The sequence below is a fragment of the Lagopus leucura genome, unplaced genomic scaffold (genome assembly GCF_019238085.1).
Source record: "Lagopus leucura isolate 7727_CA_CO unplaced genomic scaffold, USGS_WTPT01 Super-Scaffold_100027, whole genome shotgun sequence".
Classification (NCBI taxonomy): Eukaryota; Metazoa; Chordata; class Aves; order Galliformes; family Phasianidae; genus Lagopus; species Lagopus leucura.
In genome coordinates, this window is record NW_024962278.1 from 6,568,790 (window position 1) to 6,596,265 (window position 27,476).

At 47.3% G+C, this 27,476-nt stretch overlaps 1 long non-coding RNA gene across 3 annotated transcripts; it reads left to right on the forward strand.

Moving 5' to 3' along the window:
* The first annotated feature begins 3,635 nt into the window (after positions 1-3,635).
* On the forward strand, positions 3,636-10,578 carry LOC122185149. 3 transcript variants are annotated; one of them, XR_006180758.1, is made up of 4 exons: positions 3,636-3,666; positions 4,262-4,374; positions 7,402-7,524; positions 10,378-10,578. It is a non-coding gene; the product is annotated as an uncharacterized LOC122185149 (long non-coding RNA). The 3 variants fall into 3 exon arrangements; XR_006180759.1 differs by lacking the exon at positions 10,378-10,578 and adding an exon at positions 7,902-9,113; XR_006180757.1 differs by lacking the exons at positions 7,402-7,524; positions 10,378-10,578 and adding exons at positions 4,756-4,818; positions 6,634-6,697.
* The last annotated feature ends 16,898 nt before the right edge of the window (positions 10,579-27,476 follow it).

A 27,476-nucleotide genomic window follows, 5' to 3' on the forward strand; every position in this document is an offset into this window, starting at 1 on the left:
TGGCTGCTGCGCTGCTCTCTGGCACCAAAGCAGACAAATATCCTAAATAAGGGCTGAGGAATCCTACAAACTTCAATGTCATGAGAGAGAACGCTGTCGCCGGAACGCCACGTCTGCGCGTTGCTGTGCATGGAAGGGCCGCGACGCCTCGTGCTGTTGTCCCGCAGGTGGCACCGCGCGTGAGCTGGGGGTGCCCGCAGCCGCTCTGCCCGCGCGGTTAATAGAGGAGCGGCTGCACGCAGGGGGAGATTTGTGGGTTAACAAAGGGCTGAGCGAGGAGCTGGGATCGGGAAACGCGATGAACGGCAGCTCCAGTGGTGCGTGCTTCTGGCTCAGGGGCTCTGCTGTAACGAGCGGCTTTGGAAAGGAGGGACATGTGGGGCAGCCAAGAGTGCAGGGGAGCACTAATGACCTTGGTTAATTACCACGACTTTTCAGTGTCCCGTCGTTGAAATAAAGAGGTCCATACGATCCATTCAACATATGACTGCAACCAGCTGGTGGAAGGCTGCAGCATCCCATTGGCTTTCACAGACTTTTACACCAGGTGGGGATCTGTTCCATACTTGAAGGCTCACTTAGCACCTGCAGGCTGCAGTACCCATCCCTGGCTCCTGTGCATGCACAGTGCATGCACCTCATGGGGAAAACACAGCAGGAAACTGCCGGGAAAGTGCAGGTGGATCAGACGCAGTGTTGGGAGAGAAGAGCAGGAAGGAGAAGTGGTGGTTGTGGGAACTACACGTCATGCTCAGCTTGCTGTCCAATGCTCTTTTTAAAGACTTGGTCCGAAAACTCTGGAAATGATCAAGGTAAGCTTATGGTAGTAACTGGCAAGTTTGCTGTGCTGCTTCCTGTAAGGCTAACATCAGGAAATGCTGTGACACTAAATCACAACTTTCAAAAAGCATCAGGTTTCTTGTTACGACAGACATGTCATGTTCATCCTTGCAAGAAGTGTTGTCTTGAAAGGAGGAGGGGCAGCTTTGGGAGCTTAGGAGAAAACACAGAGTCTGGGAGGGTCAGAGCTCAGGTCTGTGCTTCATAACACATGCATAACACATCAGAGCTGTCTGTTTGTCCTGCACGTCCTGGTAACGACCCTCCATCCTTCTGTATCAGCACCATGGCATGGGATGCAGAACTCAGCACGCCCAGCTTCTACCTCAATATTTTGGCTTTTTCTATGTTATAATCACAGCAGCTTGGGCCTCGCATGCTTTGTGGGGCATGGTGGAGGTAGCAGGGCTGAATTTTCTTCCTCAGTTTGGCAGCTCTCTGCTTGCTTTGGCCATCTGCTCACCTGCATGGAGTGTGCTGTGGTGCGCCCTCAGCCCGGGCTGCCTTCAGCCCCCGCTGTGCAGCCGTGACTCACACTGCAGCAGCAAACACAACTTCAAATTAAAGGCAGGATTTTGCCCCACATAAATGTCATCACCCAAAGTCTGGGTTATTTTTGTGGTGTGCCTGCTTTTACTTGTGCGTTTGAGTAGCTACAGGCTTTCTTTTCAAATAGAAACAATACTAAACTTCAGAGTATAGGTTGGGAGGAGGGTTAGGTTTGCATTTCTTGCACTGCCCATAGCACTGGGGGGCTCTGCCCACCCCACAATGCCTCCTTCTGGGACCTCAGCTTGCAGGGTGTCACAGCCAGGTGCACCCTGTTTGTTTCATGTAGTACATCCCCACACTGACCCTGCTGCTTTGTCATCCCATTAATCTTTTCCTTTTACAATTGGATGTGTGCTCCTTCCTTGCAGGGTGACATTTGAAGAGCAGCCAGTGGGATCAATGAGAGAGGCAGGGCTGGGAGAAAGAGGTAATCACTTTTACCAGCCCATGTGACACAAGTGGAAACGAACAGCCATGCTTTCAGGTACACACATCTTCTTTAGGGCTGTGACAAGGGATGCTCCCTTGGCCCGATCCCCAGGTGCTTATCGTGGGCTGGGAAGGAGGAAGCCCCCCGATGGAAGCAGGTGGCCATGTGTACATGTGTGAGGGTTGCTTACATTACTCTGGGTCTCTAGGGGCTGCTGGCTTTCCTAATCCCCCTGCTCAGACAGCAGCTTGGCAGAGGCAGCGAGCTTTTGGCAGGTTCTTCGTGGCGGCTTCCTGGCTCCTATTCCTCTTCCTCTCCACTTGTCACACCGTGAGGGGGAGCCACCTCTGAGTCACAGCTCCAGTAACACCTCCTTTCTGCTAGTCAGGAACAAGCGTGATTAGGAATTAGGGCTTGAATGATAACACCCACCCCTGCACTGCACAGGGGCAGGAGCAGCAGAGGAACTGCCTGCAGCGCTGGGGCTCAGGGATGGCACAAAGCACCTGGCACAGCAGCAGATACACAGCAGCCTCCCTACTGCCTTCGTGTGTAACATCTGATGGCCTTGGCATTCACAGTTCTTGTGTTCTTGTCCTGATTTTAAAGTCTAGACCAAAGGGAAAGGAAATGGCTGAATATAAGAAATGATCCCAGTGAAAACCAAGGGCTTAATATGGAGCATGGCACATGGAACAGCCGAGCTCTGGAGATTCATTGTCTCTGGGCTAAAGTCTGAACTGCTGGTCCATAAATCAGCACTGATGGTGAATACAGGCTGTGGAGCAACATAATGTGAGGGCAACAGCGGAAACGGAGTAATAGAGATAAAAGGCTGTTATCAGGACTCTATTTCTTCTCATATTTATCCCCCATCGATGAGAGTCTACAGAGACCCCCAGTGAGTCCTGGTCCTGGGGCAATGGTCCTTTCTTGCAATGGGCTCAGGGCTTCTCCCCTAATTCCTAATTTTAGAAGGCTACATCATAAGCTTATAGGAAAGGGAACTGTGTGTGCCGGAATATGTGCCCAGTTCTACTGAGTCCAAGAGGAAATTTGCTTTTTCCTGAGAGCTTTCTTATCAAATCTGCTGCATATCAAACCCAAAATAGCTTGTGAGGCTGCTGGTCAGAGCAGCTTCCCCCAGCTTCGAGGGATTGTTCAGGAGCTTTGCAGTCTGAGCATGTCGATGTACTGCAGCACGGCCGCTAGTGCCCGTTTCTTTTAGAGCAGACTACACAAAGTGGTGCAGAAAAGGTTTTTTTTCTTAAGGATTCTAACCTTTATGGTCCCCAAGTGCCTTGCTGGAACAAGGAAAATCACAGTGCAGAAGTGGTTTAGGGTAAGCCCAGGCTTGTATCATTTCTCTGTTACACCTCAGTCTGACCAGAGCCTCTGTCTTCCTGCTTCATAGAGGCTGTGACATTACAGTGGGAACTGTCGTAGAGTTTTGCTCTCAGCGTTGAAGAAAATCCACATCCTGAAAGAAAGGCAGTAGTTGTGTTATGCAAGGTCCAGGGACATGGAAATCCCTTGGAAGTGAAAGCATTGGCTTGAAATGATCACACTCAGACCCTTGCACAAAAACATCTCCAGAACACACAAAGATACTTATTTTGCTGATCACCAATGTGGTGGAAATGCTAAGTCATGGCCTGAAGCAGTGATTGAGCACCTGGTGGGAAGGCAGGGCCAATCCAGTGGAGCTCAGGTGCATGCAATGCAGCTGAATGACCAGAAGGGATGGAGCCAGGATCCACCTCTTCCCAGACCTCATTTAAGGGTTGGCAGTGGAGCTGAGGGCATCTTGCTGGAGATCTCCACGCGCTTGAGGTCTTCCAAAGGTAAGCAGCTTCTTTGCTTTAATTCTTTGCCCACAGCTGTTGCATTTTGGCAATTTCTTACTTGCTGTAGCCTGGAGCCTTGCTGCTCTGCTATCATTGCTGTGCTTCTCATCACATTACAACCACCAACAAACGTACACAGTTTTCTAGCAATGAGATGGGCAGTAAGCACTAAGAAGACAGTCACATCTCTTGTCTCTTTACCTCAACCTGCTCCCAGCATGTGATGTGAACCCTGTTCAACCTATCCCTTAGCTCTGGGGGGAGTTAGCAGCATGTTCCCAGCCCACATCTCATATCCTGCCTAGCATCCATAGAATCACAGAATCATTAAGGTTGGAAGAGACCTCTAAGGTCACCAGGCCCAACCACCAACCCATGCTCACTGACCGCATCCTTCAGTGCTGCATCTCCACAGTTCTTGAGCACCTCCAGGGGCGGTGACCCACCACCTCCCTGGGCAGTTGTGCCAATGTCTGACTGGTCTTTCAAAGACTTCTTTTTTTCCCCTAATATCCAACCCAAACTTCCCCTCACACAACTTAAGGCCATCACTTCTAATCCTACTGTGGTTTCTGCTCCCTGATGATCTCAGGCTGAATTCTGAGCAGCAGATGAAAGTGAAAGGCACCATGTCCCGCAACCACCCAGTCTCTTTGCCCACCCCAGCCCACTTTGGAATGCCAGAACAAACACTCCTTAAACAATGTAAGTAATTGCTTTTAGATAGACCATTGTGTGTGGCATTCATCTAGGAGATGCTATCTGTGAATGGTGTTTGTGTGTTAGTGTATTTTAAAAGCATGTGAGATTATATCTTTGGCTAATGTTTTTATTTGCTGTAGTATGGTAATTGAATTATTTTAATCTGTGGTTGACTTTTTTTTTTTTTTTTTTTTAATGTAGCCAGCCCTGAGAGAAATGGTGCAAAGCTTCTCTTTCTAAAATTAGCCCTGGCAAACTCAAATTCACCCCTTCTACCAGCTCTCAGCAGAACACTCAACATAAAAAGGGGTGTGAGTTCAATCGGCAACACAGAGAGGTTTGATAAGTTCCAATCCAGTTCTGTAAGTGTTTGTTTTTTTCCAGAAAACCTCTCTGGCTGGTGCATGGCAGTGAGATGCTGTGGGGCATGGCATAAGGCTGGGGCAGGTGAGCTGGGAGTTGCGATGAAGATCTCAGTGTATGAATTGAGCGTGATGTGCGCTGGCTCCTTGCTCCCTCCCAGAATAACAGAAATGTAATGCAGTGCTCCTGGTGTGTCTGTAAATAGTTCTGCCTTAAATCGGGCTCTGCCCAGGCGCTGATTCCTTACTTCAAAGGTCAAAGTCATTTGGTTTCATAATCATTTGTGTAAGCCTCTGGTGGGAGTGGAACACAAGGGGAGGTATCCCAGGTGGTGCAATGGAGAGAGCACGCTGACCCAGAATGCTGGATGGTAGTAGAGGTCCTGTATGAGGACTAGAGAGAAGGAAGGCAAAAATGCCATGGAGGGAGCTTGGGGTGAGCAGAGGATTTCCTCCAGGCTCCCATGATTCTATCCACATTGCTTCTAGTAGCCCTGGGCTGTTCAGCCTGGAGAAGAGAAGGCTCTGGCAGACCAGAGAGCAGCCTTTCAGGAAGAGATAGACTCTTTAGCAAGGTCTATTGTGATAGGACGAGGGGAGATGGTTCCAAACTAAATGGGGGAGATTTAGATTTAGATAGGTTTTTATGATAAGGGAGGTGAGGCACTGTACAGATTTCCCAGAGAGATGGCAGTGCTCCATCCATGCAGACACCTGAGGTCAGGCTGGAGGGGCCCTGAGCACTGATGGAGCTGTGGGTGTCTCTGTTACAGGGGGGTTGGACCAGATGGCTTTTAAATACCCCTACCAACTCAAACTGTTCTATGAACTCTGGGGAAGCAGCAGTGCAGAGGAGACCTGGTGCTTCCACATCCATCAGCTGTACCAACTATAGCTGTCCTCAGTAGCATAATTGTTTTTCATCCACAAAAATCTTTGTCCCTTTCCAGGTTTGGAATTTTAGGGTGACTATTGTTGATAGATGTGGATAAGATGGAAATGTTCGCTTCCCTTGGAAACCTCAGTTCGTTCCTGTTGCATTAGTTCAGGCAGCTGTCTAGTTTGAGTGGGTGCAGTTTTGAAAGGGGAAAATCCTGCTTGATGTCCAAAATAAACAACAATGAATATAGCTGTGTGAAAAGTAATTATGGGGGCTTTAAATAAACCAAACTAACATGAAATAACCCAGCACCCTCATCCATCCAGCTGCTAGCAGGTGACCTCTGCAGCTGCATTTCCCAGTTAAGGTGGGTGAGGATGGAGCACTGCAGCAGGTAATGCAGTGCAGAGCATACAGGGCAGCAGTTCTGATGCCTGGTGCCAAGCAAAACAGCCTTCTCTCCCAGCCCTAGTGTGGGACCAGGAGGTCACGGGGCTGGGCTCCATCACTCACTTTGCAGCCAAGCCACCAAACCTTGCTTTTCACCCAAGAATTTGAAGCTCATTAACCAAACAGCCCTTGCAGTCTGTGTTTATTATTATCATTATGAGTGAGGTCAGCAGCTTTTGTGGGAGAAGCAGCAGACCCTGGTTCACAGGAGCTTCACTGTGGGCAGAGGGATGGAGGTGTCTGGACCAGTGCTGTGAGACCCAGCTCCCACCAGCCAGGGAGAGGAGAATTCTGGCATAGAATTATAGAACTGCAGAATCACCAGGGTTGGCAAAAACCTCCAAGATCTTCATGCCTGACTATCCACCTACCACCAATATTTCCCCATTAAACCATGTCCCTTAGCACAACCTCCATTACCTTACAGGCCTGCGTTCTCTTTGCAATTCTCTTTTAATTCTGTTTGTATTGTCTTTAACAGCTCCTGTAGCCTTTATCTTTTCCTTTTTTTTTTTTTTTTTCCCTCCTTAATTAAAACTTTATCTCTTTCATGCTTGGATGCCACTAAAGCAAAGTTCACTCACCTGGGAGCCCATGTCAAGAAAGAGGTGCCTTGTTGAACCCCTCAAAGAGGCAAATGGGAGGCATATGTGCACTGAGCATAGAAACTGCTCTGCCGTGCCCTTACTGAGCTGTAAGTACCACCTCACCCATGCCTATCTTCAGGATGTTCTCCTACGCATCTGAGTTTATTATGGCAGAGCCCCAGAGATCTGGATTCCTTTAAATGTAGGCACATTCCTGGAGTAAGGTTTAAAATTGTACTTTCCATAGATTAGACTCACAAATATAATGCTGCCATGTGACCTCCAACCACCTTCAGATGGTTTTCTCTCTACAGGCAGTGTCTTCTGCATCTCTACTGCAAAATCTTTGACTCACCTACTTTATGCTGATATATTTACTGAGCAAAATGAAAAGCAGGTGGCTGCTTAGTGTTGTCCTTATTTCTTTGTGAAGAACGAGCTTATTATTACTTAGTATTACATAAATACTAATTAAAGAGCCAACCCGAAGAGGAGCAGAGCAGGGCCATTCACTTCATATGGGGCTGGGGCAGGTCAGCGTGGACATGGATGGAAGAGCCCCACAGGGCTCAGAGACTTGGGAGATTTCAGGAGAAGAGGCCCATCGTGCTCAGTGCTGGGAAATGGAATAGGGCAGGAACTTCGTTAAGAGCCCTTCTACAGCAACCGGGGAAACACCGTCATTAGGAGCTCTGGCTTGCAGGAGGGCTATCTGATCTGTGCCATGTGCCTGTGATTATCCCCTTGACAGAAAAATGTTCCTGCTAATCCCCAGCTTCCTGCTCCGGATGGTGACTTCAGAGCCGGCATCAGCAGCCAGGGCAGCAACAGACCGCACACAGGCTGGAGGGCACCGGGGCCATCCATCCTGCAGGTAGAATCCTGGCAGTCCTGAAAGCTCCCTTCTAGGAACATGTTCTGGCTTTTCCTGATCTCCTAATGATCCTGAGGAGAGCACCTTCCCTTGAACGCTCGATGACCCATGCAGTGTTCCCAAAGGGGCACTCAGCCCTGGGGCACAGCACTGGTTGGCAGCACAGCAGCAGTGGTTGTGCACCTTCCCACCTCTGCCCCATCTGCCGGTGTCACTGAGCTGCCTGGGGCCCTGGGCACTGCCACTGCTGTGGAAAGACTGTGGCTGCAGCAAGACCCGAGGTCTTGCTTAGAACCCCCCCACACCCAGCACTGCTGCCCTGTTAAATGAAAATTCCCTTCCCTCAATAACAGGGCCAATTGCTTCCTGCCTTTCAGCTCTGTTCCAGCTGCTGCTGATCTCCAGGGGCCAGTAAAACACTTGTGGGTCTGCAGTGCTCTTTAAAAATTGCTGTGGGTCTCTTTCCTAAGTGGTAAATGTTGTTCATGCAGAGAGGAGAAAACTCAGTCAGGAAACTCTTCCTGGGTACAGAGCACTCTGAGCTCTCTTCTACTGCAGGAGCCAGATTTCTTGCACCTGAAGGCGATACTGGGAGCTCAGAGGACAGTCCTGGAGCTCTTTTGGGATTAGGTCCACTTGGGGATTTCTACAGTTTGGAGGTCATTTCATCATAGATTTAAAGAAGAGCTCTGTCAGTCCATCTCAGCTGGGACCCATGGTACCATCTTCCCACCCATCCCCAGCCTGCAGGCAGCTCTCACAGCCTTCTTGCTATCCCAGCCTTCAGCTTCTGCCTGTATTTTTCAAGCAGAAATCCATCCAGAGCTACAATAACCCCCAATCTTCTGCATCTGAAAGCAAACACAAGGTTGATTCTAGATTCTTGTGCAAAGGTGAGGAAGGTGCCTCCTTGGATTGCAAATGCCATTCTCTAGCAAGTGAAAGAATCTGTATGTACTTGATGCATCCTTCCAAGTTCCCTCCATCCTACTAATGGAATACTCCTGAATTTGTTATCTGAGTTGCCTGTGGATCCAGATCTGCTGTTTTTCATTGATAATGTGTTGGCTCCTCTCTGGAGCGTCGTGTCTCTGCTATCAGTGGGTGTTTTATGTGTTATCAGAGTTAAAAGCACAGTTCAAGCATGGCTAGCCATCTGCCATATAGCTTATTGATTTGGAATAAGAAATGAAGGAGCCTTATGTTTTTGTTATTGTTGTATCCGTCACTGTTTTCTTGCTCACATCTATATATATATACACTCACTGCTGAAGCTCAAAGGATTTAACTGGAAACAAGCATACTTCATCTGGGAATAGGACAAAGCACTTCAAAGATTCTGAGCTTTGTTTCAGTCACTTTTGGACCTCCCCAACAAATGTTTCTGTTGATAAGGACACAGCATTGTTAGCTTTGGATCCTTCACCTAAGGGAGAAGAAATGAGCATGGAGTGACTGCTGCAAATTACAAGTCATGGGTTTCCCAAAGGCCTATTGGCAGTTGGGCTTCCTCAGTGGTTTGAGATGTTGCTGTCAGCTCCCATTTGTGCAGTAGTTCAACAAAGGGTGGTTGCTTGTTCTGCTCTGGGAAAACAAGTAAAGAAAAGGATCCAGGAGCAACTGCATGGCTGGATCATCCATAGCTCACCCTACCTCAGCTCTGAACACCTCTCTCAGGCTGCGAGTCATGGACCTCAAAGCTTCTCACTCTGCAAAGTGCAAACTGGTTCCCAATCAACCTGCTGGTGGCTAGGAGCAAAATAGGATGCCTGGAGATGCTTACACATTAATTTCAAGCATTAAAGTGAGTTTTGAAGTTCTGCCAAGAAAGAAGGATTAGGAAGGGATTCTTTTTTTTGTTTTCAATCTGCTTTTCATATATTGTTTTTATTTTTTTTTGGCGTGGCGGCACTGTAGATCTTTCAAGGGTTGAATTGAGTGGGTCAGTGTCCTTTGTAAAAGCATGGTTGTGAGCTGGGACTAAGGTCTGGTGCAGCAAGGAAAGGATACAGATAATGGGCAGACATGCAGATGTGAAGGCTGTTCAGTTCTTCTGCTGAAGGCTCTTCAGCACTGGGTTTGCCTGGATCAGGAAGAGATGAAGATGAATGTTGCTGGTGGAGCTGCCTGCTACCCGTGCCCCTCAGTCCCTCATCTCCGTGGTTCTTGACCACTTCCAGGGACAGTGACTGCACCACCTCCCCGGGCAGCCCATTCCAATGCATCACCACTCTTTCTGAGAAGAAATTCCTCCTAATATGCAACCTGAACCTCCTCTGGTGCAACTTAAAGCCATTCCATCTCATCATTCTCCATGCCTGAGTGCCTGTAGGTAACAAAGCACATACATGCCTGCACTTAAATTTACATGCAACACCTCAGTGTCTGCTTGCTGCTCCCCACACATCATTCCACCCCATATTCAGCACAGCTGTCAGATATTGATTAAAAACCCTTTTGATTTTGTTGTTTAGGATGAAAGAGGAGAACAAAATAGAGTGATATGCTGCTCTAACCGGTCTTTATTGGAACTAATGGGTTTTGGAGTAGTCAGGATCTGGAATCCAAAGAAACAAGTTTAGGGCAAATGAGGGATCCATCCAAGGGTGAGCACTAGTCTTGTTAATGTAGAGTTCCTGTACAGTGATTTGAAGAGGGAAACCAAAATTGAGGGCATGACTGACATGAAATTCTCTGAAAGAGGTGCAGAACTCGCACAGAAGCAATGCAGCCGGGCTGCAGTGCTGTGTTTGGGTACATCACATTGCAGTGCTCAGAGCGGCGCCTCTGCACCAGGAAGGAGCAGCACCTGCACTGGTCCCTCATCTCAACATTGGTCTGCTTCTTCTCCAGGGCTTTAAGCCAAGGCAGATGTCAGCAGCGGAAGCAGCGGCAGGAGATGAAGCACGAATATGTAGCATGAGGTAATCTTTTGCAGTGTTGACAAGCTGGGGTTGTCTAATAATTGGGTTAATTAATTAATGCCCAGTCAACACCTAACATAATGAGCTGTTCAGGTTTCTGGTCGCTTGTTTCATGGCTCATATTCTTGGTATGAACGTTGTGACCTCTCTGCCTCCGCAAAGGTTATTCTGTGTTGGATCCTAGCACAGCTTCTTGTCACAGACCTCCTGGTTGTCCTCTGTTATGCTCTCCACATCACAGCAGAGCTCAACCTGGCCCTACAGTGCAATTCTGATCTGGATTTGAAACTCCTAAAATCCTCAGGATAAAGGGACTGAAAATCAACTCATTCTTTTGGATTTCCGCACTGTAACTCCATCTTCAAGGGACAAAGAATGCTACAACAGAGGAATGATTAGGACATTATCTGGCAGTGCTCCTAGTAATGAATTATCATCATTTCTGACCATATAGGGTATTAAAGCTCACAGTCCAAAACTGTTTTATTAAGAAAGCAGGATGAAATCTATATTTTGCATGTGATAAAACTTTATATTTGCAAGGTCTGAAATGAACTTGTGGCTTTGTATTGTATTGAGAAATTGCTTCTTGCATTTTAACTTTTGTTTTGCAAAATGCAAGGAAAGCACTTCTCAAATCCTCACCTAATGCTCCTGGAGAATTGAAAGCACTTAAAGAAGAAAAAGTGAGCTACGGTAGGGCTGATATAACTTCTTGTTTGTAGCAGTAAAAGCAAAACTGGATGGATTCTGATTTCCAGGAACGATGCTTCATTTTATGAAAGATAGATGTATAAAATTGGGTACTTCCTGCTTTAGAAACAAAGCACAGTAAAGCTAAAACCGGAGCACTAAGGTAAGGTCTACTCTATATGGCAAAAGTAGGTTTGTTGTCCTACTTGTCAAAGCAAGATTAAGAACTGCTGCACTGTAGATGCTTGGTTATGTTAAGAGTGTCTGACTTACAACTAGATGAAGAGTATGAGAACTGATCTCCTCTGTCCAAAGCCCGTATTGAAGGTACTGGAAATGGAAACAAGATTGTTTCCCCATTTCAGGCATGCAGTGCACACAAAATAAGTTTTCATAGCATCTATGGATGTAGAAGCTTGTTCAGCTATATAGTCATTCTTTAATATCCTTCCTCAAGTGTCCTCAGAGGACATTCTTCCTCCTGAGATGTGATTCTGTGATTTTTTCTTTTTCTTTGGTTGAAGGCTGACATCTGGGAATACATGACAAACTCTTGTACTGAATGGATGTTCCATTGATGCTAGGAGATCGTCATCAGCACAGTGCCTGTTACCATATCTCCTAGGTTTTGAACATTCTAAGCGGTCTGGATACGGTTTGAACGTGCAGAAAACCTCAGGGTTCGTACAGCTCACTTAGCCAGGACACTGGGCAGTGTCAGCCTCATCCCAGGACTCTGCTGCAAGCTTCCCAGCCTTGTGCAGCATGTCTGAAGATTCTTTCAAATTTGTACATGCTGACGTAAACAGAGCCCCTCGCTGCGGAAATAAATACACAGAGAATTTCTGGCAGTGTTTGAAATGATACATAGTTTTGTGGTGACCTCTCCATAGCAAGCATAAAGTTCTATCTCTGCTTGGCACCAAATGAAATGTTTGGCATGACTTGAAACACCCTGAGAACCAAAGTCACCTCTTAAGGTCCTTGTCCCCACTGATCCCCGCAGAAGCAGCGAAAAAGCATCATTGCTCTCTTTTTGATCGAAGAGAAATTGTACTATGGAAAGGTTAAGTGAGTTGCTCAGGGCCACATAGGAAATCAATAGCAGAACAGAACCTTCGAGCCATATTACCTAAACGTCCTGGGCACACCCTTAAAGAAACGTAAAGGAGGTTTCATCCTACTGCCAAGCAGGTGCTGAGCTTCCCCAGCCACACACTGAGCACTCAGGGCTGTTGTGCAGCTCCAGCCCCACACTGCACCCACAGCTCTCCCACCTGATGCCGCCCTGTGCTTTCAGCTCATTTCCAGGAGTGCAGAAAAAAAAGAAACCCCTGGAGTTCAGCAGCAGTTTGACAGCAGCTGACCTTTATATAATAAGCAATGTTCCTCAGCAGTGTGCATCAGCTTGCATCAGTTTACATTTATTTTGCTCGTCTCTAGTAAGCATCCTAAGTAAAACCGATTGGAAAGGACAGGTGGGATCTCAGCATCTTGAAGTAATCTGTAAGGAGCCGGCAGCAGGGTGTCATTAGACAGCAGTTTCTACGAATGGCTTTGAGGAATTTGTCTGTGCTAAAGACTGTTCTCATGTCAGAGGGTTGAGAAAGGCTCAGCAAGCAGGATTTTGTTTGTCTTGGAAGATCTTTGGGGAATCACAGGGTGAGTTGGAGGGGACTGATAGAAATGACCCCATCCCGTGAGCCCCTGGGAAGCTGCTGCTCTTCCAGCATCCCTCTATCTCTTCTGGTTAACCCACTGTTAAAAAGTGATGTCATGGACTCATCCTCACTGCATTTATCAAAGTATGCAGCACGTTTCTTACTATAAAAATGACTAAATGCCACCGAAATTGGGGCATGATTTAGGGACATAAATGAAACTTGAAAACTTCAGCAAGGTGCTCTGCATGCACATGCTGGCTTACTGAGACACTGGACACTAAACAGTCTTTTAAAAGTCCTTAAAGGTGAATTTGCCAGGCAGCAGACCTTTGTGTGCTTAGCGTACTGCAGGCACCTGGAGCAGAGGCAGTGCCTGTGCTGATGGAAGACATCCACATGTGGCACTCAGAGCTGTTTTGATGAGACCAAGATATGAGCAGGGTATGCTTAGCCTCCCACAGTTCAAGGAGGTCAAAAACAGGAGGTCTCTGATGAGACCTGGTCTTGAAACATGGAGCATTGAGAAGAAGCTTGAGAAAGTTTGGAAAGCTTTGGGATGTGGGGGCTTGGAATATCCTTGCCCCTGTTCCTGTGTGAGACCTGTTCCTTCAGGCAGCTCCTGTTGGCATAACCTCTTGTACGAAGCTTTTCCAAGAGGACCCAATGCACACAGAAGCACAGTTGCAAAAACAGGAAGGAGGGATGAGGCTCCAGCCTTGACTCGTGCCCGGCTGGCTCCCAGTAGCACTGCAGTGGGGACATCTGCACTCCCAAACAGGCAGCAAGGCACACGTGTGGCACAGAGCCTTGGCCCAGCTTTATCAGTCCCTTTACCAGGATGACTCAAAGGAAATACCAGCAGCCTCTGAAGCTGCAGTGTCAGCTCAGCTCTGCTCTAGTCCCAGCAGAAAAAGAGCAGCAACTCTCCTCTGAACCCAGGGTAACGCACTCTTCCAGGCATTAGCCATTGCATTTATTTTCCTTTGCCGTTGTCTGAGCAGGACAGCAGGATTTGGCCTTTTGGCAGAGATGTTGGCCATGTTTTATGAAGCTGCAGCCTCCCGACCTCAGGAATCTGTCATGCCGTGATTTGGATCCGTGGAGAAACCTCAGATGAGTCAATTCATCATCACAGCCCCCTGGCTTATCACCACACAGCCCAGGTGGGAGAACTGGATCAGGAGAACAGTTCTGAGTGGATTGCTTAAGAGGATTGTCACTGTGGGATTAGGGCTAGAACACTCCATTGCCACTTGTGTGTCTGAGGTAACAGTGAATAATGTACTCTGGAAGGGTCAGTCAGACATTCCTTCACGTTTTACATGTGGAGTTGAGTGTAGATACTGGAGATTCAATACTGCAGTGATGAAACAGAATTTTTTTTTTTTTTTTTTTTTTAATATGGGTTGGGCAGTATTGAGTGGGTTTTGGCACTGGAAGGAGAAAAGGCAGAAAAACCATTTAAAAAACCCAAAAGGTTGGCAAGTTTTTATTTTTGTTTTTGTTTAGAGCTTAACTAGAATTCAGTAACTAACATCAGAATGTAACATGTTTGTCTTGGCACGGAATGATGCCAATGCCATGTCAGCAGGCTATGCCATCAGCAATAAGTATTCCTGCACTCAGCTTCGTAATCATGACCATATCACCTGGGTATCTACCCAAGGAATGTCCATATTCACACCCTGAGACAAAACCTGTAGATTCTGGTTATTTTCTGGGTGTTTTCCCACATCACCCTCTATCCACAACATCAGCATTACCAGCATTGCAACACACCTGTAAACTGGAGCTCAAGCAGTCCTGCTGCACACCCCCGCTCTGTAGCTCCACTTGCCCAGCCTGTGAGCCTTCCCATCTCCCCATCCATCCCCTTCTGTCTGACATCAGTTCCCTCCCTGTGCTTTTGCCCCCTGTGCCAGCACAATTTACATTGATCCTGATGGATTGCACGTCCATCCCATTGAATTTCTGCATGTGTTCTGACTTTGAAACAATTCTGCACGTAAGCACTTGGCCACCAGCGACCTGATGAGACTGAACTGCTGTGAACCCGAACGCATATGAAGCAGCTTTGGAATAGGGCAAACCAGTTTTTACTACATGAAGCAGGATGTAGCGCTTTGGAGAGCTTCAAGCAATAAAGCCGTCATCTCCCCTGCCCTGCTCCCACAGAGCTCGCTTTCCAGGAAGAAGAGGAACAGTGTGCTGCGGCAAAGCGGTCAGACGGAGGACAGGGGCGGGCAGTTCCATTGCAGGCAGTGCATTGTGCAGGCGTCCACCAGCCCACCCCCGGGATGTCCGCTCACTGTGTCCCCACAGTACAAGATACCCCACAACAGAAGACACCAAGGGCTGACCAACGACTTCCCGCAGATCAGTGGAACAAGAGAAGTCTCATGCCTGGAGCTCAGGAATTGTGGTCCTGGGTTGGGTTTTGCTTCCCTATGAAGCCATTGAGCTTCCCTTTATCTGGAGGTCTTCCAGAGAGTTTGTACAGGGTTCTCTCAGTGGACATCCCAGGGCATTCCTAACTGGGCACTCACCAGCACAGCCAATGAAGGGCTAAAGACAACATGCTAAATGAGAAACATCTCATAGCATTTCTGTTGTAATGGAAGCCACCAATGTATGGGGGCATCATTCCCACTGAGCAGGTGGGAATGGCACCAGTAGAAGTGAATCCTTGACTAGTGACACACTTGAAGGCAAATCCCAGAGGTTTTTGTCCTCCCTGCCCTGGTGGCTTTCTGCAAACACGCTGCTACTTGTGCAGCTTCTTCCTTCTCTGTTCTTGAGATGAAAGTACTCGGTTCTCAGAGCAGGAGTGCTGGTGGGGAAATCTTTCCTTAAGCTCAGCAATAGTTCATAGAATAATAGAAAAATTAAGGTTGGAAAGACTACTGAGATCATCAGGTCCAACCCGTGTCTGTCTGCTCGACATCACATCCCTCAGTGCCACTCCTACCCTTTTCTTGACACCTCCAGGGGTGGTGACTCCCCCACCTCCTTGGGCAGCCATTCCAGTGCATTACCACTCTTTCAAGAAAAGAAATTCTTCCTAATGTCCAACCTGAGCTGAAAAACAGTTACAGCAGGAAAATAGTCAGAGCTTTGAGAAGTACCTCACACCCTTTAGGAATGGATCATTTTCAAATCCCCCCGCTTTCCCACCTCAGTATTGCCCAGCTCAAAAGGAAAACTGCATCCAAAAGCTTCCACACAATCTCACTGAGACACGTTGCCTCTCACAGGAAATTTACCATCTCCTTGGAAACCCCAAGGAAGGCAGAACTGCTCAGAGCAAAGATCCAGCTTGAGCAGTATCCTGCCTCCAGCTGTGACCAACTGAGGAGGAGGGGGGAAACAACAGCAGCAGAACAAATCTTGCATGAACCCTTCCTGAGAGGCACTCCCTGTTCTGGCAACTGGCAGCTGAAGGAATTCCCAAGCCAGCAGTTCCATCCAAACCACAGACATGAGCAGAGGTGACACAGCAGAAATAATACAGTCTGCAAGCTTTGCTTACAGTGTAGGATCACAGCAGAGAAGAGCTAGCTGCTTATGTCTTCAGAGGAAAAAGAAATACCTCTCTGTACTGCCCACCAAAGAGAGTCATCATCATCATCATCATCATCATCATCAAGTGCCTTCATCTGTGCTGTGGATGAGAGAGATGCTCAGTGACCTTTGTTGAGAAGGCAGAGACACGTCTGCATGAGCTACGTGCTATTGTGTGCTTCACTTTGCACTTCCACGTAGGTTGGTTTTATTTTGTCTGGGTCTGCTGCTGGCAGGTAAAATCTGACCATGCTCCTGACACGTGTTTTGTGTGTGCAGATTTAATGAAGATTCCCTTCTGTTGAACTGGTTATTACTGCTTAGGTAATTACAAAATATCTGGAAGCCGTGGCAAAGGACTCGCTGAGAACATAAATAATAGGGGATGTATTCACCATCAGCTGTAAAGCACCATAAGCCAATGCGCTGCTTTTGAATAAGTTGCTCCAGGGTCATAAAAAAAAAATACAACTGGCCTTGCCAAGGCCATAACAGAATGGAAGCTGTAACGTGCAACTGTGCAAGCCATTATTTATTGCAGGGCTACGAGTGTCTGTACATACAACAAACCTGCTATTTCCCTGCTATTCACTGACCCCCTGCCCCTGCTGCATATTTCATCAAGCAGCTATGAAGTCCATCAGGACCACGGTTCAACCCCTTGCAAAGCCTCCATGGGGGGATGTGAGGAGGCTGGTGCAGCCCTGGAGCTGTAATGGGAAAGGCATGAGGAATGTCAGCACCTCCACCAGTCTGCAAGCAGCACCATCTTGATTTCAGCTTTTCAGTGCTGAGTGAGCTGGAAAAAATGTATCACATGCTCTTTGTTCCCAGGGCAGACTCTGGGTTTTATTAGAACATCTTGGACGGAATCTTGTCTCAGTTACATTGATAAAAATCCGGTTATGCTACTACAGACAACTGAAGTATTTCAGACATATCCTGGTGTGGCTCGGAGCAGAGCGTGTTCCTGTGCTCACAAGGGACTCCTCGGGGAAGCTGATAAGCAACATCTGGAAGCGCAGGAACCCACACTTTGGATAAAACGTGGTGCACAAATATCGTATGTCAAGCCATTCATGTTGCACTGCTAACAGATGATGACAAGATTAGGTAGATCTTTTCCAGCTCGCGTTTGTGTTTATCTTACTGTTGAAGCTCAGTGTTTTGGCTGGAAAACCACAATAGAAAATGATAGGGGATTCCAGGCTGAAAATAACTAAGGAGCAAGCTCTGTTCAGGGCCCAGCCTTGGTAAATAGGTTTGTCACTGTGACTTTAATTAAAAAGGAACTTCTCCCTGCTACCTTGAAGATCATGCACAAACTGTACTGAGGTTCAGCTGGTAAGAGTGAGCAACTGTCATCTTGCTGAGGACACAATACACAATGATTGAAGTAAAATGCAAAAACATCTGAAGACAAAAATAGTAGACTGCAAATCCAGCAATTTTTTTTTCATGTCTCTGAGCACCAGCAGAAAGGGAAAGGCTGTGTGTTTTGAATGGATATACATGATGGCAATAGAGCACTTGGACAGATAGTCCAGCCAGCTGTTTCTCTAGTGCTGGTGCCCACGTGAGACCAGAACACCAGTCCCTCAACAACTCCAGAGAGACCCTTCCAGGAACTGTGCTTCAGTTACAGACTCAATACTGGGAAGGTTGTGGACAGGGGAGAAAGGAGGGGAGAAGGAAATTGAAATCGTTCTCGTCAGCAGCTCTGCTCATGACAGTGAAGATGGAGCTAGATGAGGTCCTTTCCTTTGAGGTCCTTTCCAGTCCAAACCAATCTGTAATTCCATGATTCTGTGATCCTCCAGAGAACCACAGCAAGGAGCACAGCCCTTGCCTCCAGATTCCCTTATGCTAACTAATGAACTGATGCAATTGTACCCCTATGCTAGCTGGATTTAGGACAAGAGGGAGGAGCAGGCCAGCACTCATGACATAAGATCCCTAGTTGGAAGTGCTCTTTATGTGAGGTTGTGAGCTAGAGGCAGACCATCCCCAGCCAAACCACTGTGCAGCTCCCAGGGGAAGCCCGGAGTTGGCCGGGTTAGGCAGGGGAGCCTGCTGCAAGATCTGCTGCACAGATAGCCTGCTTCCTGATGAAGGGCTGTTTTCTCTGCTCTGCAAGGGTGTTTGTGAAGGGCTTTCGGTTTATTCTTGTCTGTCAAGATGGGATGCACTACAGACACAAAGAGGACAGAGTTCACGGCCACCTAGGCGTAACAACCTGTTATTTTTAAGGGCTCGGCTCTTTGGTGAGCTCAGCATAGCTCTCACCCGCTGTAGTAGAAAACAATGCCCAGGCAGGTGATGGCACAGCACAGAGACATGGGCAGAAGCACAGAGGTGGGTCAAGTGTTGAGCATGGCTGTTGAGTGCCGGGGATGCTCTTAGCATCCAGCACGCAAGGTGTTGAACAGCTGTCTGTTGTGTGCTTGTCACTAGCAATTCACCACAGCCACAGGCTCAGCTCTGAGTGAGTGATCCAAGACACTGAAATCCTTCTCAGCACAGCAGGTGCCTGCTGGCAATGCTGCGTGGTTGCTGGTTGCTGAGTAGTGTTGGTCACATTGCTGCATGATCCCCGTGTTTGGTCTCTTAGCACAGTGCATTCTTAAATATTTTGGATTTAGCAGTCCTAAAGGACTTCCAGAGCTTTTCCTCCCTTTTAAGATGCTCTGTATTCTACAAATGCAAATAGCTTTCACCTGAAGTCTTTGTAGCTGTCCAACCTGTCTGATTGAATTAGTAGTATACATAAATGGGACAACATTGTCACATCCATCAGGATGCTTGCCCCATCAGTTTAGCATTTCTCACACGTAACTTGTTATGAAATCTGTGACACATTTATACCTCAAAGGTATGCATTTTCTATTAAAAACTTGATTAAAGTTTGTAATGCTGTAAATCAGTAACATCAGAAACGATCCGTTTTAACTCTGCAGTTACAGGGTACTCTGCATTAAAAACATAACTGATAGAAGAAAAGGAGAACTCTGAGACACCACAAGAGCAGCATTGGGAAGTCAGAAGAAGGTCTGTGTTCAGTGTTGGCTTAGCAATCTGTTTCTGTTTCTGTCCCAGCTGACTGGAAACCTTTAACCTTTTCAAAGAATATATGCAGCCACAAAATAAGTCAACATCTAATCTGGGAAAAACAGCCAAATGTTAAGTAACGTTAATTGCCTCTTTCTATGACGTGCGGTGAACAGCGCAAAGTTCACTGGAGTGTGGTGGGAATTATCCATGGATACTTGCCAGTGCACCCTGTGTGCGTTTATGCACACACACACCTTCCCAAGAGACTCTCTTGTCACTGATGATTTGTATCTCCACTTTGGCAACATTGGGAAATTCATGGTCAGCCTTTACGACTGCTCCAAAGCCACCAGAGGAATTCAGACATCCCTAGAGCGGCTGTATTCAGCAGCCTGGGATGGAATTCCCATTCAAGGAAACAGTCTGTGTTCTCCTTCCCACATCAGTACTTCAAAATAATTTAAGAAATCCTTCCAAAATTGCTCTCTGGGGGGCATATGTCTCAGGAAGGCTCTTTGTTAATAGGTGATCAGGGGAGCTGTCATGGTTTGACAACTTCTGCCTGGGAAAAAAAAAAAGAAAACAACCCAAGCAGGTGTCATTCCTGGGAACTGTCTCATGTGGATTTGGGATGCTCCAAGAACAGCCATCTTCTGTCCAGTTTCAATAGCAGCTGGGCCCAGTTTCTGCCTTCTCCAACCCAAGCTGCTGCCACCTTTGCCAGCTCTTTCTAGAGGTGATACAAGGTGCGGGGCCAGGCAAATGGAGGACAAAGCCAACTTGTGGCCATTCAAAACACGAATGTTGGAGGTAAAGAGACAAACCCTCTGTCCAGTCACTGAACACAGCCATCTGGTGTTTACTTCAGGCAGTAAACAAGGAGAGCATACTGTGTGATGTGTACAGCCAGGAAACTCAGGGCCAGGATGGGCAGAGCTCAGAGAGGTTTTCTGTCAGTCTGCCTGACTGAGGAGCAGTCTTCCAGAGGGATGCTGGTGGGAGCCAGTTTAGAAACCAGCCAGTCCTGTACTCCTGAGGAGATGGAAGAGAAGATCTAATATGTGATCTTCATCTCCAGCATCAAGCACCTAGGCACCACACAAATCATATTTCCTCTGTTTTTTCCTGATCTGAGCCCTTTGGACATGCATGTAGAAGAAACTGTGCCATGGGCGCTCTCCCTCAACAACCAGCTCTCAGTGCTTCTCACCGTCCCTCCACCCGACAGTGGCCCTGCATGGAGCCAGGCAGGGATGATCAGTCTCTTCAAACTGTTTTTCTGAGAGTCATATCTCTCTTTCCTGCTAAAGTTCAGCCTATTTCAACAGGCTGGAGAGAATTCAAGATCAACAGAAACTCCGTATTCTGAGCTGCCTTTGTTTTTACCAATTATGTTACTATCCTCCCCTGGAGCTTTGAATTTCACAATGCCAGGTTTGGCAAGAGGTCATTTCTTTCCCTGCTTCTGTGGCACTTTGCTTGCTGGGCCCAGATGGTGCTGCCAGAACTGCAAGGGACATTGAGAAAGGGATGACAAGATGAGGTCAGCTCCAAAGGGTGCTGTCAGAGCTGGGGAACACCAAGCATGCTACCCTTGCCAGGCTGTGTCTTTCCAGAGAGGCACTTTAAGATCTCAAGGTGGCATTAATCACAGGCACGAATGAATCAGAAAATAAAAAAGACTTCCAGCAGGGATAATAAAGGCAAAATAATTACTTGAAGTTGTTTTGCTTTTTGTTCGACTTCAAGAGAAGGATTCAATACATAGGAAGAGCTCATGGCAGAGGAGCTCCATCAGTGCTGGCGATTTGAGGCTGACCTTTCAGTCACTGTTTCAATGCACTGAAGGTTTGTTTGGGAGTTTCAAGAAATGAAATGGCGAAGGTTGGGTGGAAATTTAGCTGGGATTTGTAGACATTGGCATCACAGTGCTTTAAAAACAATCACAGCAAGTCTGAAGGCTCAGACAGGAGCAGCTGGTGGATTGCCAGGTCCACAGGGGGTTTGAACCTCAAGTGTTTGATCCAGCTTTGAACAGCTCAGGAAACTGTTCCCATTCTTCTTTCAACTCTGTTCCACAGCCCAGTGCAGCTCACAGCTAGGAATTATTTCCTGACATTCAGCTTATATTTTCCTCCAAATAGTCACTTTATTTCTCGTAACTATACCCCTAATTGCTTTCCTTTTTTTGTTGGTGCGTACACCCTTCTTGTGCAGATGGTTACAGTGCCCTATTAGTCACTGGTTGATCTGTGCTGCTTCCATTTTCCATCGTATGTCAACAGCTTGAGGCCTTCCATACCTTGTGTTCCTCTGATTTTCTTCTCACTGGAGAAAGCAGGCACGTTCCCTGGCACACAACAGGTAGAGCACCTCGAAAGACAGCTGAGCAAGAAGGACTGACATTTCTGGTCTGATTTTAAGGACATTCTCCATCTCACAGCAGCTGATCATTTTCATTGTTTTTTTTCATTCACTTGGAGTGCTGCTCTCCATGCTGGTAAAGTAAGTGAGAGACTTTGCCATCTCTCTTTCAACAAAGGAAGCTGGGGATGTTATTTTCTCCTGAAGTACCTGAGGTTAAAGGGATGAAAGCTCCAAAGCTTAGAAATGCTCTCCTAGGATGTGAGTTCCCTTGGAACCAGAGTATTGCTGCACAGAGGTGATAAAGATGTGCACTGCAGCAACCACACTTTGCCTGCATTGAAGGATGCCAATAGTTTGCTACTGGCCAATCCTTCTGCTCTCAGTCCGTTTGCTGGAAGCCCTATAGCTCTGACTGAAAGCGCTCTGTGCACAGGGATCTGAAAGGTTTACCTTCTGCTTGTCATTACACACAGTACTTTACTATTGGAAGGCAGCCTGGAAGGACAGAGAACGGTGCCTTAAACTTCACAGGTTGTAGCCTGCAAATGACTTACTAGCCTCAGGACCTCCATCTATTTGATCATGACCAGGAAAAAAAACATTAAAATGTTGACAGGGAGAGCAAGGCCCAATGCTGCCTGCAATACACTGCTCAGTGCCGTTGTTTCTGGGTAGTGACAGAGGAGAGTCACAGCCTGAGGCAATGAAACCCCTCCTGGACAGGTGAGATACACTTCTAACCAAGCTGAGAATGACCCAAAGCTCAAGGAGGTCGACACAAACTGGAGCAAACAAATGGGGACAGAGAGACTACGTGGGTGCAGGAAGAAGTAAAACATCTCATCAAGCACCACTGCAGCTCAGATAACAGACTTCTCGCTTTCCAGTCTTTCTTTAAATAGCACAGCTGAAACCAAAACAAAACAAGACCAAGCCACATTTCTCCTATTAGTGCCGGTTCTTTGGACAGCCAAGCATTGAACAGAACTGTTGGGCAACCCTGCAGGAGGTGTGACGGAAGTTTCTCAGGGCAGCAGGATGAATGACAGCTTCACCCTCAGCCCCGTCTGTCTTCTCCCCCTGCCCACACAGCTCAGCAGCACCCAGAGGGAGCACTACCAGCATGCAGTGCTCTCCAGGAGCATGGCTATGGATAGATGTCCTCAGGACCATTTGCATGCCCTGCTTAGGGTAAAAATCGAGAGCACATGGTCTATCAGTGCAAGATCAGGGATGGCCTTGTGGCTGGGGGTCGGCCATGCAGCTGCAATTGACCTCAGTTGGCTGATGGTGCCCTCAGTAACTGCAGCAGCAGCAGGATGGGCAGGGAAATGAGGTGTGAGTGCCTCTGATGGAACAGGAGCTGAGTCATTCCCAATGCCCTGCAGTCAGCCACTGAGCTGAACTTTGCTAATCCCCAACTCCAGCTACACCCAAATACCGATGTGCAGCATTTTGCCATGTGCTCCCACCGTGACCAGTTTCTGCAAGGTTGAGTTAAGCTTCTAGAGCCCATGGCCTTGCTTTTGAGAAGTTTCATGAATGAAACAGTGTTTTACTCTTGACATAGTACTCCACATCTGAAGTCCAGAGCCACTGGAAGATGTGGCCCATTTCCTTTGGCCCATTTTCATAGAATCAATAATTTTGGGGGAAAAAAAGCCACTAAGATCATCAGGTCCAGCTGTTATCCCCACCATGCTCATTGACCATGTCCTTCAGTGCCACATTACCCTTTTCCCAGGGTGCCAATAAATGCTCCCACCCCAAGGAGACCCCTGAGGAGATGCTGTGCTGTGAGCTGACTGCAGGGACAGCTCAGGTCAACTTCTACATGAGGAGAGCTAAGAACCAGGGCAGAAGGGCACACAGAGACCTTAAATAGTTAAGCAGAAATCTACACACCCTTTTAACACTGAAGAAGGTGGTGCCACTATTATTTTGGAACTGTTCACCTGTTTTTCTTGCAAACCCTCCAAAAGCTCTTCCCTCCTCCTTTGCTTGCTGCAAGGGATGTAAGTGCAGCCACATCACACAAAAAAAACATGTTTCCATTTAAAATATTATTCGTATTCATCCCACCCAGACCAGTACCATGGGCAAAGCTGCAGAAGAATAGAGTTGTGAGACACAGGCAGCAAGCACGTGGGTAAACAAATTGCTTGGTTGTTGTTCATATCATACTCAATTCATTTAGTTTTTGTTTTAAAAAAATCGTATCTGAAGTGTGAGAAAGAGTAAGTGCTTCCATTGGTGCAGCTCTGCTCACTGGCTGGTTTCACATTTACTCATGCCTCTGACTCACTTGCTCTCAGCACCTACCCCTTCCCTCCCCCAAAGAAACTGCAGTGTGAACACCTCCTGGCAATGCTCATTGCTCAGCCACAACCTGCAGAGCTGAGTCAGGGCTGTTCTTCCCCCCCCTACCCCCTCAAATCCCATGGCACATCCCGATGCTCTGGGGCGATGCTCTGGCCATGGGCTGGGCCCTTTGGGCTTCCCCAGTTCAAGGGGTGTAGAATGGAGATGATGGAGGGGGAACAAAGTGGGCCAGACACACAGGTCCTGGTGGCCCCTCCATGGGGCCGTGGCTATCCCATGCTGTTGTTTGAGGAGCTGAGATACTGAAGTGTATTTCAGTGCTTAACCTTTTCTTTTTGAGTGTCTATTTAAAAGACCACACACGCAGTCTTCAGACCAATCGTTTCTTGATTTACAAGGAGAGAGCAGTGCCCAGAAATAAATAATTGAGAATAGCTGGCGTGCAATTCCCATGTAAGGCTGTTGGGATGAGGGATGGTATTTCAGACACAACAAGAGGCTTAGCACCTCCTCTGCTATTAGAGGGGTGAGAAAAGCCAACCCAGAGTTGTCATTTTCACGCAGTTTATACCAGCACATCAACCAGCTGGATTGCAGCAGGTCCTGCCCCTGGGGCTGATGGCTGGAAAACCCTCTGGTGTGTCGGCACATCCCTGCAGCTCAACTCACTGCTGAGCACACAGAGCTGAGTGCACAACCAGTGTAAAAAGAACAGGGTTCAGCGGCTGGGAGAGCCGTGGTCTGCTCCCTTGCTGCTTGATTTAAAGTTTGCGGGCAGGAATTCCTCAGGCACGCTCAGCAGGCACGCATTTGGAGGAAATTAATAATTTATGCTGTCACTAATGAATTGTTGAGGTCTGCAGACATTTCCATGAGGCTGCCACTGAGACCCCTGGGAATAACGTCAACCTAAGAATGGCAGCAGTTTAATTGTTCTCATTTGTGAGCATGACAATGAAGGAGATTTCTTTTCTATATTCAAACAACTCTGGGCTCCTCATTTCACTCGCAGCATTCTCTAAGTGCAGTTTTCAGCTGTTATCCTCCAAACTATCCATCTCCACGTTAAGCTTCAGTGAAACTGCAGAATGACTTTAAGGTACCATTTTCCAAAATGGATCAGCAGCCTGGGAGCTTGCAGCCCAGAATCTCAATGCACTTGGGGGTTGCTGCACTAAATGCTCACATTTAAGTGACTCCATTGCTTTCCAAAAAGTGATGTGGGAAACAAAGCCGCATGTAGGTCAGCATCCTAAGTGGGGTTGCTCCCCAAGGAAACACTGATAAATTCTGAAGCACCACTTTGCCTCTTCCTCCTCTCCACAGATTCCAGTTTTGCAGGTTGTTTTTGCAGCAGCAACACAGCAGAACAAGATAACACAGTATTTTCCCTCTTAATTCTCCTTCCTCTACTCTTTACAGCCCCTTTTCCTGATGTGCCCTCTCTCCTTCTCACCACCATATTCTCTCTCAAGCCCTCTCCCTCTACTTGCAATGAGCTATGCCAGGCATTCCTCTCTGCTCTTTCAAATCCTTCCCATGCAGCACAGCCTATCTGAGCACTTCGTCTGGCTGGCAGCAAGGGAGGGCTCCTAAAGTGAGAGTTACATTTATCTTAATAGGAGGGTTTTAAGAGCCCCGCTTTCACTCTGTCATTCATACAGATTGGGCCTTTCATTCTCACATCAAGTGGGAACAATATCATCTGTTCTCATGCCAGAAGCCAAAACTCTCCTCTTTACATCTCCCGCTTATTTGATAGCCAGGCAGCAGTATGAGCTCTGGGAATGCTGGGCTCTAGGGAGAGATTTCTGTGAATCTAAGGTACTTTGCAAACAAATTATTCAGATGTATTTCTCCCTGCTCCATCCTCCAAACCCCACCTTCAAGGAATTTTGTGATGCCTGCCTAATAAAGTTCCTAAAAAGAAGCCCTCCTTTTTGATAACCCCCCATGATGGTATTCACTCAAATTTGCAGGGAATATTTCTGGTTGCCTTGCCTGTTTTCATTGAAAGCAAACCTCTTTGCCCTCCCCTCCCTCTGAGCAGGGTCCATAAATAGCCCTGAATGTCTGGCTCCTGGAGGGATGTCCACACCTAGGGTATACAGCTACTGTGTTTGACCTCTTCTATTAGCTCAGACATGAGAAGGCACAAAAGAACAGCAGGAGTTATGTGACTACTGGTGTTTATTCCTGAGGAAATAGGAAGGAGGGGTGTTTCATAACATTCCTCATGTTCTTTAATGCTCATGAAAATGATGCTTTGGCACTAGAACATGTCGGATGAATGAATCATAGCTGCAGCCACACAAACCAGCCCAGCCTCCACAGACCAGCGCAGTGCACACAGGGCTCTGCACCCTCTGCCAGTGCTCCTGACCACCAGAGCTACCTGCTTCTGTTCATGGCCCTGACACTGGGCCTACAGGTCACTGTTTCCCAAAATGTGCATCAGCCTGGCATGAAATTTGTTGACTTTCACCTTGCATAGCTGATGGATTTCATCAAAATAAATTGCTCAGGAGGAAGATATTAGGCAGCTTCTTTTCCCAGCTGTCTTCCACCCATGTGGCATCAGCCCGTTATCATAACCATGCAGTCCCTGCTGCATTCCTACCCCAGTGCCACCAGTCTGCACTCCCAGTACAGTACCACCATGAGCACCACGAGCTAAGGACCACTGTGGGCCACCCGAATTGCTCACATATCTCATCTCTGAGAAAGAGCGTGGTGCTTGCTTTAAGATGGTATATTTTAGTAGATTAAGGCTCCTTGCTGTGATGCAGGGCATTTTCCAAAGTCCATTAAAGTCAGTGGAAAAGCTCCTGCTGGTTTTGATAGACTTAGCAGGATGCCTTATTAGAAGTGAATCCTTGAAGTTTTGCACGTGTCTGCCTTTCCAGGGAAGCTCAAGTCCTTTTGAGCACACTGTGTCTCAAACCACAGACCTTTGTTCTTCTGGGACAAGCAAAAATTGAAAGCTGAGGATTAGACTGTAAAATGAGCTCATATATCTGGAAATGAACTAAGGAAGGAGCAGTGAGTGAGTTAGCCTGCTGAAATGGATTTTACATCGAGCCTCCAAATATTTGGGCAGTATTTCTGATCCGAAATCCCTTACCTGTTCTTCCACTGGCTACTGATGAAGTGTAGGTGTGCATTAACTCCTGTTTATTTACTCACTTAAATGCACATTAGAGCCCTGTGAGTGTCTCCTGAAGGATTTTTGCTGCTGCAATGAATTAGTTTCCTTCAAAACTGTCAAAACTTTGGAAGCTGACTCCTAGTTCCAGAAGCATCCTGAGGGGACAAATCCTTGGTGGCTCCCCTACATCCCTTATGGATGTCATGAAGACATTCAGATTAT